This window comes from Nicotiana tabacum, chromosome 24 (assembly GCF_000715075.1).
Source record: "Nicotiana tabacum cultivar K326 chromosome 24, ASM71507v2, whole genome shotgun sequence".
In the NCBI taxonomy this organism is placed as follows: Eukaryota; Viridiplantae; Streptophyta; class Magnoliopsida; order Solanales; family Solanaceae; genus Nicotiana; species Nicotiana tabacum.
Genome location: NC_134103.1, coordinates 63,797,091 through 63,813,052, shown reverse-complemented (window position 1 = coordinate 63,813,052; position 15,962 = coordinate 63,797,091). Strand labels below are relative to the sequence as shown.

General features: G+C 42.0%; 1 non-coding gene across 1 annotated transcript; it reads left to right on the top strand.

The window, feature by feature from the left end:
- Nucleotides 1–9,395: 9,395 nt before the first annotated feature.
- Nucleotides 9,396–9,502, top strand: LOC142178658 (small nucleolar RNA R71). The gene has a single exon (XR_012706928.1). It is a non-coding gene; the product is annotated as a small nucleolar RNA R71 (small nucleolar RNA).
- The last annotated feature ends 6,460 nt before the right edge of the window (nucleotides 9,503–15,962 follow it).

The following is a 15,962-nucleotide window of genomic DNA, read 5'->3' as shown; positions in this document are numbered from 1 at the left end:
ACTCAATTATAACAAAATAGAGTCAAGACTTCATCCAACAATTGGTTCCATCAACCCTAGATAACAGATTTAGCTACTCATGCTAATGGAAAACAAATTACTAAAATAATTCATAATCAACAAATAGAACTATCAAGTAGAAGATGAAAACTCTTAGGAATTTATCCGTCTTCTCCCCCTCGTTCTTGCCTCTAAAATCTTCTAAAAACTGTTATCTCTCACTTCTAGGTGAGTTTAGGTTTCATATAGGTTTAGGTTAGTCGCCTACAAAATTACATAATTAACCCTGCGTGTTTGGCTTTCGTCCGCCCGTATGCGGCCCCGAATCCGACCGCGGATCCGGCCGTGGATTTGGACTGCCTCACTGCCTTGAGTTCGCGGCCCACTCTGCGGCCGCGCACCTGGAGGGGTCGTTTCGCTTGCTTTTCTCGCTCCTTTTCGACCGGGCTAACCTTCGATTGCCCTTTCACATTCCATGTTGACTCCAAAACACTCGCTAGCTCCCTCCTAGCTCGGAGTAGCTCCTGTAAAGCATCAAATTCTTAATTAGAGCATTTTGTTATCTTTTAGCATTCAAATATCAATAAAGTGCGGCTAAATTAGAGTGTAAGTAGTGTCTAAATTGTATGAATATAGCCTACTATCAACACCCCACACTTAAACCATTGCTCGTCCCCGAGCAATCAAACCACACTCTAAGAGGCTTAATTTCACTGAGCGACTTCCCTACTCGTCACACCAAGAATATTTCACATAAATTGAGTACATTAGTGCAACATCTACACCTCAAGAGTTGACTCCCTCTAGCCACGCAATGTTCCTAACTGGCTTACTTACTCTATATCAAAGGTCCAAACTTACCTCTCCTTCATGAAGCAAGTGCCTGCTCACAACAAAAGAGACTCATTTCACAATCAGTAAAATTCACACATACTGAGGAACTTTAAAAGGAACATAATTCACTCACCCTCAGAAATGATATTCTTGTGCCACAGAAAACACATTATATGCCTGCCCGTAGTGTACAACTCTACCAATTGAGCTCACTCAATCTAGGATCAAGTAGGACTTTATTTGGATGTAATGTAGGTTGTAGGTTGGGTAGGATATATTTGGATATATAATAGTGACTATACCTCCCTAAGCACTTTAATACATTTATTTTACAATCAAGTCCATACCTAAGTTAAACCAATATTTTTTTTAACACCACATATACCACCCCACACTTCTTCTTTGAGCACAATTACCTTAAAAGCCACCAAAGATTTATTACCAATCAACATGATACACTATTAACAATGTTCTTCTCTTCTTCTTTTTTTCAAGTGGCCTTTTCCAACAAGATTTACCTTTCTCCTTATTTCCTAGTTCCACTCAAAAGCTCCATCAACTACCCCACGCTTTATCCTTTGTAAATTCATAGTATTTCCAGTGCTTACGAGAGGTAAAGAATTCAAAAAGATGGTCAATTCAAACAAGGGATATGGCTTGTAATGTGGTTGCCAAGGAAACAGGATTACAGGCTCAATGGGGTTAACTATGGTAGATAGCAAATAGGTGGGTGGAGTATGTATATATATGGTTCAACAAAGAAATGCCTATATCACTTCCCAGACTAAACAATACTACCATTTCGCTTTGCAGACACACAGGGCAAGTTCTAGGTGTTAAATGTTGTGCACAGAATATAACAAGCCTCCCACACACATGGCACATGACTCATTCTAGATTAGATCATCAAACACTCATATCAGGGTATTTCAGCCAAATTAAGAACATACATTTTAAGGCCTTCTTATAAGAGTCAACACATGAGCCTAAGCGTCACACTAAAGTAATCGCTATATTCAAGTCATTACAAAATCAAAACAAGGCTTCCTATTTTAATTATGCCTATAGCCCATAAGTTCCTAACTAAAAAAAAATAAAAAGCTAACTACACCCGGTTCAAACAAAACCCTTGGAAAAGAACCATGGTTTGAAGAAAAACCAAGGGGGAATTAATACACTACTACGAAAGAAAATCTTTTTTTTTCTTTCGACTTTAGTCCCTCACGAAACCTGTCGAATGATATCCATCGTTGGGCCAAGTCGAAATTGATTTATACAAATAAACTATGAAACTATCTACATACAACAAAGTATCCCCCACCCCACACTTAAAAAGATGGTATGTCCCCATGTCATACAAAGTAAAGTAATGTGAGGTAAAGGAACTTCTCTGGTGGATCAGTCTTGATCGGAGACAGTGCCAGGGTCGAGATGACATGCTCTCCCCAGCGCACACAGCCAACCTATGATTTTCTTTTCTGACTTCGCATTTTGGGTTGCCAAAGCATCAACTCTGGTCCCCAATTCCGTGACGGAAGTGCGCAGTCCTACCATGTCTTGTTCTAGGGCTGTCATTCGCATGCTCCGTTTGACCTGGGATGGTCCTTCAGCCACTGCAACTTGTTCCTGTGGTGGTGATGCAGGTTCAACCTCCTCCTGCCCTTCGTCGCCCTCTTCCGACGCATCAGAATCGTCACTATGAGCTGCTCCTAGGGCCACCGAGTCTTTCTCGATGGTCACTTTGTCTGCCCGGAACTTTGCTTCTTTCTTTACCATGCCATCCGTATTTGGGTTCTCAGGAACCCTTGCTGCCCGGCACAATCTAGTGATCAGATAGGGGAAAAAGAACCCATACCTCTTCTGTGTTGAACGGACGAACATTTGAGACTGAAGAACCTTGGCCACATCGAAGTCATGGCCATTCACGAAGCACCATATCAAGGCTGCTCTCGGACCATTTACCACCGTGGTGTTATGGGACGGCAGTAAGCGACTGTTGATGATGTACAACCAGCATTTTCCTTCAAAAGTGAGTGAGGAAGAGTGTAGCTTTGATCCCGGAACAACCTACACTACCTCTTTGTCTGGTGCACAGATAGTTCTGAAAAACCTGTTACATGTGATGGGTTCTCTCCGGTAGGTATCATAGAAATCTTCCTCCCCATTGAATTCAGGCAATCGATACACTCTCCTGATGGCTTCTAACGAGGCATCTACCCTCGTGTGTCGCACATTGCATATTCTATCCTCATGTTCAGGGCAGTTAGCATAGAACTCCCGAACAAGCATCAAGTTACCCTCCTCCGGCTCTTCGAAAAAGCTGTCCAATTTGCGCCTGATCTACTTCCGATACATATTAGGGCATTCATCCTAGAGGGACGCTTTGTCAATACCCCTTTCCGATACAGGTTTTTTTTGTGGCCTTCAAACTGAAACGGTCTTGGGCAGCTCTGGAGACAAACCTTGTATAATCAAACTGAGCTGCATTGGTCTGTGCCCGTCCCCGAGATGAGCCTCCATGACCACTTGATGAGGCCCCGGTAGCGTGTCTCTTCCTTGAGGGTTGCATTTTACCTACACAATAAATACTACTATCAGTGGATAGAGGAATATGTGTCCCAATGGCGGTTACTCAGACTTCACTTACATAATTGGTCATAATTTATCTTCAACACTCATTAAGGCAAATCAACAAACAGGTAGTGTGCATTTGTACCCCCAAGTCACCCAAATACCAAATCAAAGCCAACAATGGCTTCCTCCAAATCAATCAATTCAAATAGCCTCCATATACCACATATAAACCACAATCCAAATCCCAAACAAAAGTACCTATGATTTTACTACCCTATACAGAAAAGGAAAATAAAATTAAAAAAAATACTAAGAAAGAGGAATAAAATCATGTACTTACTTAGAGATCTTGAGAATAATGAAGGTTGGAGATCGGTTGATTGGAGAAGAGAAGGAAGGAGAAGAGTCTTGTGTTAAAAGGAAAATATGGGGGAAAGGAAGGGTTTGGGTTCTTGAGGTTAGGGAGGGAAGAAGAGAAGTTGGGGGGAGTGAGGGGTTTGGGTTGTTGAAGTTAGGGAAGGGAAGTGGGGTGGGGGGGGGGAATGAGGGGTTTGGGTTCTTAGAGTTAGGAAGGGAAGAAGAGAAGTGGGGGAAGTGAGGGTTTGGGTTAAGGAAAAGAAGGGGGTGGGGGATTAAAATAAAAAAACTTACCTGGACAAGCCCGGGCTTCCGCGCCCCAATCCGTGGTCCAATCCGCGGCCGCGAATCTGGGCAGAGGGTGTCCCAAAATCCGCGATCCAATCCGCGGCCGAGGATGGGGGGCAGAACATAGGCCTAAATCTGTGGTTCAATCCGCGGCCGCGGATCTCCGTCTCCAGCCAATTTTTGTGTTTGCAGCATTTTTTTACCTAGTCTTGGGTTAATTTCGACCCCCGAATCCTTCCGATGCGCGTGATCTTTGCCGTGCACACTAGTAGGTCAGTCAAGTCGTTCAAAATCAATTACAACAAAAAATTAAGAAAAATAATGGGCTGCCTCCCAAAAAGCGCCTAAGTTAACATCGTAGCACGACGATTTGCAACAAACCATAGGTTGCCTCCCAGGAAGCGCCTGATTTAACGTCGCGGAACGATGCAAGCTTTCATTATCACTCATTGTTTGCGTAATGGGGCTCTTCCAAAGTTATCACCACTCTATCCCCTTTCTCTTCGACCATTCCAAGGTAATGTTTCATCATTTTCCCATTTACCGTGAACTTGTTTGTCCCATCTTCAGATTCAATCTCCACAGCTCTGCTTGAGAACACTTGCACCACTCTGAAGGGTCCTAACCGTTTGGACTTCAACTTACCCAGAAATAACCTTAATCTCGAGTTGTATAACAACACTAGATCTCTGGGCTTGAAGTTTCGATCTAAGATGTGCTTATCATGGATCATTTTCATCTTTTCTTTGTATAATCTGGCATTTTCAAAAGAATGGAAGCTGAATTCCTCGAGCTCATGTAACTCAGTGACTCTGCTGGTGCCTGCGGTCTCTATATCCAGATTCAGCTGTCGTAGTGCCCAAAATGCTTTATGTTCGAGCTCGAAGGTGGCATGCCTTTCCAAACACCAACTTGTACAGTGACATACCGATTGGAGTTTTGAATTCTGTGCGGTATGCCCATAATGCATCATCCAGCTTCTTCGCCCAATCGGTCCTTGTTGCATTCACTGTCTTTGTCAGGACACTTTTAATTTCTCTATTGGACACTTTAACTTGCCCGCTCGTCTGTGGGTGGTACGGTGTGGCTACTTTGTGGCGAACTCCATACTTTTCCAACAGACATGCGAACGCTCTATTGCAAAAATGGGTTCCACCATCACTGATTATAGCTCTCGGGGTGCCAAAACGTGTGAAGATGTTTTTCTTTAGGAAACTTGTTACCCCTTTTGCATCATTGGTTAGGAGAGCCACTACTTTGACCTACTTGGAGACATAGTTAACCGCTACCAATATATATTTGTTACCATACGAGTTGACGAACGGCCCCATAAAGTAGATCCCCCACATGTCAAAAACCTCCACCACTTGAATTGTTGTCATCGACATCTCGTGACGGCAAGATATGTTGCCTGTCCTTTGGCATTCATCGCAACTTTTGACCCAAGCATGGGCATCCTTGAACAGAGTAGGCCAATACAATCCCGATTGCAACACTTTTGCTGCTGTCCGAATTCCTCCAAAGTGTCCACCATATGGTGAAGCATGGCAAGCCTGCAAAACAGAAGGTTGATATTTCTCGGGGATACACCTCTGGAGCATGTTATCTACACATAATTTAAACAATAGAGGTTCGTCCCAATAAAAGGCTTAACAGTCGCGGAAGAACTTTTTCTTTTGACTTGAGGAGAGTTCATAAGGTACAATACCGCTTGCTAAATAGTTAGCAATATCAGCATACCAGGGCGTCTCCTCCATTGTCACAGCAAGTAACTGTTCATCCGGGAATGTCTTTGTTATGTCTTCAATCTCCATTCTCTTTTCAGCTCCTTCCAATCTTGAGAGGTGGTCTGCCACTTGATTGTATGTCCCCTTTCTGTCACGAATTTCCAGATCGAATTCTTGTAGCAAAAGAACCCAGCGAATCAAGCGTGGCTTTGACTCCTTCTTTGCTATCAAGTACCTAATTGCTGCATGGTCAGTATAAATAATAACTTTTTAACCAATTAAGTACGACATGAATTTGTCGAAGGTAAACACTACAACCAGTATTTCCTTTTCCGTTACAGTGTAATTGAGCTATGCACTACTGAGCATCCTGCTTGCATAGTAAATCGGGTGCATCATCTTGTCTTTTCGCTGCCCCAAGATTGCTCCTATAGCATAATCACTGGCGTCGCACATGAGCTCGAATGGTTGCTCCCAGTTGGGTGCAACAATGATGGGTGCAGTTATTAGTCTCTTCTTCAGCTCCTCAAGCCAACCTGCAATCATTAGAAAACACAAAGGGCTGATCCTTTTCAAGAAGTTTACATAAAGGGTTAGCAATTTTGGAAAAATCTTTTATGAATCGCCTGTAGAACTCGGCGTGCCCAAGGAAACTTCTCACTACCTTGACCGAAGTGGGCGATGGCAATTTCTCAATCACATCAACTTTAGCATGGTCGACCTCAATTCCCTTATTGGACACTCGATGCCCCAAAACTATTCCTTCTTGTACCATAAAATGGCACTTTTCCCAATTCAGCACCAAATTTGTCTCCACACATCTTTTGAGCACCCTTCTTAAATTGTGAAGACAATCTTCGAATGAATCCCCCACCACGGAGAAATCATTCACAAACACCTCCATAATATCCTCCACCATGTCAGTGAAAATGGCTAACATGCACCGCTGGAATGTAGTCGGTGCATTGCAAAGTCCAAAGGGCATTCTCCGAAAGGCAAAGATGCCATATGGACAAGTGAAGGATGTTTTCTCTTTGTCTTCCGGGGCTATTGAGATCTGGTTATACCCAGAATATCCATCCAAGAAATAGAAGTGGGACCGCCCAGCTAACCTGTCTCATATTTGGTCAATGAAAGGCAATGGGAAATGGTCCTTTCTAGTGGCTATGTTCAGTTTCCGATAGTCCATGCAAATCTGCCACCCCGTGACTGTACGAGTCGAGATCAACTCGTTATTCTCATTTTGTACGACCGTCATTCCTCCCTTTTTCGGCACACATTGGACAGGACTGACCCAGTGGCTGTCAGAGATGGGGAAAATGATACCCGCATCCAGCCACTTGATCACTTCCTTCTTTACTACTTGCTTCATATTTGGGTTCAAACGTCATTGATGTTCCCTGGAAGGTTTGTGCCCCTCTTCCAGAAAAATCTTGTGCATGCAAAAGGCTGGGCTGTTACCCTTTATGTCTGCCATGGTCCAACCAATAATAGTCTTACATTCTTGCAATACCTTCAATAGTTGCTCTACCTGCACAACTAATAAACTAAATGACATAATAACAGGCAAAGTAGAATTAGGCCCCAAGAAAGCGTACCTGAGGTGGGCTGGAAGCGGTTTCAGGTCCAGCTGTGATGGCTCCTCTATTGATAGTTTTGCAGGTGGTGTTGCTCTCTCTTCTAAGCGTAGGGGCTCGAACTGAGGTTCCCTTTTCCAGAATCCTTGACCTTCGAGAGCCATGACCCACTCTGCCAACCCTTCACCGTCCATCTCTTCCAAATTCATCAAGCAGGCTTCTAGTGGATCCTTGACACTAAGGGTCTCGTCCTCTTCTTGCACTATCACATATACGGCCTCCACTAGTGAGCAGTTTGCAAATTAACTGGGTCTCCTCATGGATTGTTGAACGTTGAATATTATTTCTTCATTGTTCAACCTCATTTTTAACTCTCTAGTCTCACAATCAATTAATGCTCTCCCAATGGCTAAGAATGGCCTTCCCAGAATGATGGGTATCTCTTCATCCACCTGACAATCAAAAATAACAAAGTCTGCAGGAAATACAAATTTTCCCACTTGCACAAGCACATCATCAAGAATTCCTATCGGTCTTTTGACTGTGCGATCAGCTAGTTGCAGCAATATTGAGGTCGGTCTAGCTCTGCCAATGCCCAGTTTTGTATAGATTGCCAAGGGCATCAAGTTTATGCTGGCTCCCAAGTCACACAATTCTTTAGCAACAACATAACTCCCAATAGTGCATGGGATAGTGAAGCTACCTGGATCAGACACCTTTTGGGCCATAGGTCTTGTCACTACCGCGCTGCAGGTCTATGTCAGAGTTACAGTGGACAGGTCCTGGAAGTCAAATTTGCGTGATATCAGGTCCTTCATCATTTTTTTCCTGCCCTGGCATTTCCCTCAAAGCATCCATCAGTGGAATATTCAATTGAATCTGTCGAAGAATTTTCATGAATTTCCTGTATTGATCATCTTTCTTTTGTTTTGCCAATCTCTGAGGGAATGGTACAGGAATCAATCTCTGTCCATTACTTGATGTCTTTTCTTTGTTGGAAGCTTCTGGCAGAAGAGGTGCCACCTGTTTTAAGACTTGTTCACTGTCCTTCTCCTTACCCTTGTCAACCTGTGCTTGTTCAATTACAACCTCGGTGAGCTCTGCTGACTCATCTGCCTCTAATGTAACTGGAGTAGTTGGCGTAGTTTCTCTCCTAAGTTGAGCAACTGCTTGCTCTCTGTCTAAATCTCTTCCATTCCTGAGACTCACTGCCATTAGCTGATTTGGGTTCTGTTCCTTTGGGTTAATATTTGTATCTGCAGGCAATGTTCCTTGGGGGCGATTGTTCAAGGCCATAGACAGTTGTCCCAGTTGAGTTTCAATGCCTTTGATTGTTGAATCATGTGCTGCTAACTTTTCACGCATCTTACCATTTGTTCCAATGAGTTGTTGTAGCATACCCCTGACTTCTACCATATTGTTGTCCTGTTGTTGATGAGGTGGTTGGTAGGCCAACTGTTGCTGGTGTTGCTAATTATAGCCTTGCTGCCTTTGATAAAGCATAACTTGACCTTGTGTTCGTGCGCCTCCAGAATTGGGGTTGTGTTGTGGCAGGTTGGGTTTGTACTGCTGGTTTGGTACTGGTCCCCATTGCTGCCCACCTTGCCACTGACCTCCAAAATTATTGACATAATTCATGTCTTCTCTAAAGCCCTGATTGTCATTCTCTCCACTCCACAAGCATACATATGACTGGTTTATGCAAGGAGTGCACAATCCTCCATTTGTTGTATCAATAATGTGCACTTGCTTTGTACCCATCTCATCAATTTTCTTTGTTAGTATGCTCATCTGAGTCATGAGAGTGGCTATGTTCTCTGCATGGGAATTGTTTGGGTCAAGAGCAACGGAATGCACTATTGGTGTAAGTGTCCTACCTCTAGCCATCCATCCTGAATTTTGAGCCATCTTGTCAAGAAGAATCTTGCACTCTGTGAATGTCTTGCTAAAAAATGCACCCCCAGCTGAAGCGTCTACATTGGCCTTCAAACTATCTGCTAAACCCATGTAGAATCTCTGTCCCAGCATCTGATCTGGAATGCCATGGTGTGGACACTTCACTAGCATACCCTTGAACCTCTCCCAGGTTTCTTGTAAGGACTCAATTGGTTTTTGCCTGAACTGTAATATCTCATCAATCTGCCTTGCAGTCTTGTTGGGAGGATAAAACTTGTTTAAGAACTGTTTGACTAATTCTTCCCAAGTGGCAATGAAGTTTATTCGGAGTGAATTCAGCCAAGTTTGAGCCTATCCAGAGAATGGAAACAGTAATAGCTTGATGGCTTCAGGAGTCACATTCGGTTGTCTTTGGGTCACACATATTGATAGGAGGTTCTTCAGATGTTGTTGTGGGTCTTCAATGTATGACCCGGAGAACAGTCCCTTATTTTGCAATAGATGCGGCATGTTGTTGGTGATCTGGAATGTCTCCGCTTGTATCTGAGGTAAAACAATGGCGGTGGCTAAGTTATCAGTAGTTGGTTGTGCCCAATCATATAGAGCAGCTTCTGGAACAAGAGGTGCCACCACTCCATTGTTTGGGTCAACCCGATTATTCCGATTGTTTTCGTTGACATCGTCCACGTTGTCCATTTCAATTTTGAGTGTGTGTTTTTGGTGTAACTGTTTGTTCTTCTTGTTGGATCGATTTAATTCCCTGAATGCTTTCTCGGGGTCTGAAAGTCCTTCAAAAGGTTCACCAGCCCTCGAAGAGCTTCTAGGCATACACCTGAGTCAAAGGAGAATTCAAACGTAAGAATTTCAATTAAAAAAAATAAATTTAAACACCGTAAGAAATTTATCCAAACTAAAAATCCTAGCAATTCTTCAAAGCTGTAATAAATAACACCGTTAGTTCCCCGACAACGGCGCCAAAATTTGATCATGCTCAACTATGCCTTGTAAGAAGGACTAAGCGATCACTGCAAACATAACCCGGTTCAAGTCCGGAGTCGAATCTCATAGGGAACTAACCTATTTACTACAACCATAAATAATGCTAATGATAAGCTCACACAACTTCCAGATGTAATAGTTTTATGAATAATCAGTGGAATTTACTTAGCCAAGGAAAAATGATAATAAAATTAGCAATAATCAAGACTAAAATTGAATTCAAGGGTAAAAGGATCTAGGGCTATTGATTTCCCCAATTGCCGGATTAATTCTCAACTCTTTAGCTATAATCTCGCCGTAATACTCTATGAGGATTATGAGTTCCGGGCTACCATAATTACCTTTCGATCAATTACGATAATTTACTAAAGGCATTCTCTCGAACTACTCTAGTTAACAATTTATGCAACTCAGAATCATCCCACCAAAGCTTCGTTATTTCTAACCCCACTTTTAAATACAAGTAATTAATCTCTTAACTTCCCCAAAAGTAGTGTTGTTCAACAACAATCTAACCAAGTATTCTTTCTCAAGCAACACAAGGTGAATAGACACGATTAATCGAGGTCCCTTTCAATTAACCACAATACAATACGTAATTGAACAATCATAGAACAAACACGGCTCAATTATAACAAAATAGAGTCAAGACTTCATCCAACAATTGGTTCCATCAACCCTAGATAACAGATTTAGCTACTCATGATAATGGAAAACAAATCACTAAAATAATTCATAATTAACAAATAGAAGTATCAAGAAGAAGATGAAAACTCTTAGGAATTTATCCGTCTTCTCCCCCTCGTTCTTGCCTCTAAAATCTTCTAAAAATAGTTATCTCTCACTTCTGGGCGAGTTTAGGTTTCATATAGGTTTAGGTTAGTCACCTAAGAAATTACATAATTAACCTTGCGTGTTTGGCTTTCGTCCGCCCGTCCACGGCCGCAGATTCGACCGCGGATCCAGCCGCGGATTTGGACTGCCTCACTGCCTTGAGTTCGCCGACCAGTTCGCGGCCCACTCCGCAGCCGCGCACCTGGAGGGGTCGTTTCACTTGCTTTTCTCGCTCCTTTTCGACCGGGCTAACCTTCGATTGCCCTTTCACATTCCATGTTGACTCCAAAACACTCGTTAGCTCCCTCCTAGCTCGGAGTAGCTCCTGCAAAGCATCAAATTCTTAATTAGAGCATTTTGTTATCTTTTAGCATTCAAATATCAATAAAGTGCGGCTAAATTAAAGTGTAAGTAGTGTCTAAATTGCATGAATATAGCCTACTATCAATGGCATCTACCAAAAGTACCCCTGCCTCCAGATGAGGCACCACTGAATCTACCGGAATGATGGGGCCTCTTATGAGACACCGACCCCCTCTCCTGAGCACGAACCATCTTGATCTGTCTAGCAATATCTACAGCCCTCTAGAAAGTAATATAATCTCCAGTCTACTTGGCCATCTGTAACCTGATAGTGAAAGTGAGCCCATCAATGAATCTCTTCACTCTCTCCCTCTCAGTAGGGAGCAAGATAATGGCATGGAAAGCTAGGTCCAAAAATCAAGTCTCGTACTGGGTAACAGACTAACAGTCATACTACCCTGCTGAAGACGCTCAAACTGCCTGCAGTATTCCTCTCTCAGAGTGACAGGGATGAACTTCTCTAGAAATAGCTGTGAAAAATGATCCCAGGTAAGTGCAGGCAACCTAGCTGGTCTAGTCAACATATAATCTCTCTACCATCTCTTGGCGGAACCAGTCATCTGAAACGTTGTAAAATCGACCCCATTGGTCTCAACTATACCCATATTCCGCAACATCTCGTGGCAGCGGTCTAGAACATCCTGTGGGTCCTCAGAAGGTGAACCACTGAAAGAAACGGGAAAGAGCTTGGTAAACTTATCCAACCTCAATAGCGCCTCAGAAGACATAGCGGGCCTATCACTGACATGTGCCGCAATAATCGACTGAACCACTCCCACTAGCGGGGCTGATGGAGTCTAGTACTGGGGAGCCGCCTGCTCCGGGGTGTGAGTAGTAGGGGTCTATGCTCTTCCCCCAGCCCGAGAGACGGCTGGTGCCACCGGGAGTGTACCAGTCTGGGCCACACTCTCTATAAGGCCCACCAAATGGACTAGAGCATCTTGAAGCACTGAAGTGGATATGAACTCCTCCGGGACCTGAGTTGGTCCGACGGGTACAGTCTAAGTTGGAACCTCCTCCTCATGATCAACCTGAGGCACCACTGCGGGTGTTGCTGCTCGAGCTCTAGGCTGAGCTCTGCCTTGACCCCGGCCTCTGGCTCGACCTCGGCCTCGACCTCTGCCTCTAGTAGTAGCTGCCAGAGGGGGCTCCGGCTCCTGTCCGGCTGTAGATGTTGTGTATGTTCTCGCCATCTACGAGAAAACAAGAATAGAATAGTTCAATCATCAATGATAGGATAAAATCGAACGATAGAGAAGGAAATAAGTGAAATTTTTCCTAAAGTTCGTAGCCTATGGAGGATAAGTACAGACGCCTCTGTATCGATCCTCCAGACTCTACTAAGCTTACTCATGACTTGTGAGACCTAGGCAACCAAGTGCTCTGATACCAACTTGTCACGATCCAAAATTTCTACCCTTGGTACCTTGATGACGCCTAACATTTCACTTACTAGGCAAGCCAACGCTAGAAATAGTTTTTAGGCATTTTAAATAAAATCCAATTAAATGATACCAAGAAACTGAATAAACCGAAATAAAACTGAAATAGAGTAAGTAAACCAAAATAACAGCGATATCTAGATACAATTCCAGAACTGGTGTCACAAGTGCACGAGCGACTAGAGTACTACAAATAAAAGTCTGAATGAAAACATAATTATCTGAAATATAGTAAACAACTAGAGTGGTATGAAAGGGATCTTCAGGGTTGCGGACGCCGTGCAACTGTACCTTAAATCCTCATCAAGCAATCAATCCGAGCAATCTACTGACTGCCACTAGGACCGACTCCAAAATCTGCTCAAGAAGTGCAAAGTGTAGTATGAGTACAACCGACCACATTTGCTCTGTAAGTGACGAGGCTAAGGCGGGTCACTTAAAATAACTTGTACGCAGTATAATAATAAAAATAGGAAAGGAAAACCGAAAAAAACGGCGAAGTAGTAAACTAATGAAAATAACTCAATTCTCGAAATCAGTGAATTCAGAAATATCATCCCTCAGAATATCATATGAAAGTACTTGAAGCTAACACAATACAACAATAAATTCAACGCACACAATTCGTTGCGGCGCGCAACCCAATCCCACCGTACAAACAAAATCCTCCCTTATTTCACCATATCAATATCAAGAATAACATATAAAATCCGTTGCAGCGCGAAACCCGATCCCACCATATAATCAGAATTAATATCATAATCCTCCCTTATTTCACCATATCAAAATCACATATAAAATCCGTTATGGCGTGCAACCCGATCCCACCATATCAATATCAATCCTCTCTTATTCCACCTGTTGCGGCGTGCAACCCGATCCATAAATAAAATTAATAAATGTAATTAATTCAACAACTCGATTCACGAAAATCTCTACGGTTAGAAAATATGAAAGAAAAGCAATAAGGAACCCCGTACCAAATCAATGAATGCTACAATTAACACAAAGCATCAAGACAAGCCAAATATATGAGTTAATGTACACAAGTAAGACAATTAAGACAAGTAGCAATTAATCACGGAATCATGGAGGAAAAAAAACATTTCAATACAAGAGTAAATAGATGACAAGTAACAAGTTGCGGCATAGAAAGCAATTAAAGCATGTAACATTTAAGACATGGAATAAGATAATTAATTAAATACGGGAAAGCATGGAAACAATTACTTTGACGGTGTATATACACTCGTCACCTCGCATATACGCTGTTACACATGTAATTCACATAACATATAGTTCAAGGATTCCTAATTCCCTCAAATCAAGGTTAGACCTAACACTTACCTCGCTCTGCAATCAAATCAAAGCTCAACCGGGGCCTTTCCTCTAAAATTCCCATCCAAACCAATCGAATCTAACCGAAATTGACTTAATATCAATAAATAATGTTAGGGAAATCGGTTACAATACATAAAGTTAAGATCTTTGCACTCTTCACAAAAAGTTAACAAAAGTCAACCCCGGGCTCGCTTGGTCAAAACCCGAGATTCGGACAAAAATACGATTACCTATTCACCCCGAACCCGATTATATGATTAGTTTCAAAATCAGACCTCAATTTGATGTCTAAATCCCAATTTTACAAAAACCCTCAATTCTTCCCAAATCCCTAATTTCTAGCATGAAAATGATAGATTTAATGTTGAAAATACTTGGAAAGTAATGTGGTAATTGAAAAAAAATAGATTAAAGTTGCTTACCAATATTTTTGGGAAGAAAATCCTCTTAGAAAATCGCCTCTAGGATATTTAGGGTTGGGAGTTTGTGAGAAATGAGCTAAATCCCATTTTTTCCTCTTTTACCGAGCTGCAGTTATCGCAATTGCGAAATATCATTCGCAAATGCGATGATCGCAAAAGCGATAAACTCTTCGCAAAAGCGAAAAAGTCACTGACTTTTCTTTCGTCGCAAATGCCAACCCGGACGTCCGAATCCTGAACATTCAAAGTCAATGATATTTTCAAAGAAACTCAAGAACATGCAACTTTATAATCAGATTTCCGAATCACGTCAAATCAACTCCGTTTTGTACCAAATTTTGCAGACAAGTTATAAATACTGAAATGAACCTATACCAAGTTCTGGAATTAAAATCTGAACCCGGTAGCAACAAAGTCAACCTACGATCAAACTTAGGAATTCTTTTAGCCTTCAAATTACTAGTTTTCAACAAATTAAGTTAAATCAAATTAGGGCCTTCCAGATTTGATTCCGGGCATACGCTCAAGTCCAAAATCACGATACGGATCCACCGGGACCATCAAAATACTTATCCGGGTCCATTTACACAAAACATTGGCCATAGTCAACTCAACTGAGTTTTAAGGCAAAATTTCACATTTTCATCAATTTTTCACATTAACATTTTTCGGAAAGAGACACAGACTGCGTACGCAAATCGAAGAAGGTTAACAGAGCTATTAGAGGTCTCAAAACACAGAAATGAAGGCTAAAATAAAATTGATATGTCAGGTCATCACAATATTACTCTCACCCCACTGGGCCTCCTAAAAGGTCTAACACTCGTTGCAATATAATCTGGTTTAGAGTACGGAGTCAAATCCCACAGAAAAATAACTTATTAATCACAACTATCCATCTCGTAGAATTCAAGTAATCAACTTCCAGAAGTAGCAAATAACAAATTGTGATTGTTCAATAACTAAAAGCGAGTAATAAAAAATACACTAAATTATCACTAATAAAGCAAAGTATTGTAGACAAGATTGAAAAAGCCTAGAGTTATGATTTCTCCAATTGTCAAAATTCTTCCCGCTACATCTCTTTAATTTTGCGTAAGTATTCTCTATTGATCATGAACACTTCATTTATTTTAATTCTTTCGAGCAACTACAATAATTTACTAGACACACTCTCTCGAATTACGCTAATTGTACTTTTCTTACCACTCATTACGATCACGATAAGGTGTTATTATCTTTAAACCCACCTATAAGCTCGATGTAGACCGATCGGATCGTTACATTTACCAGGTTAAAAAGATTAAC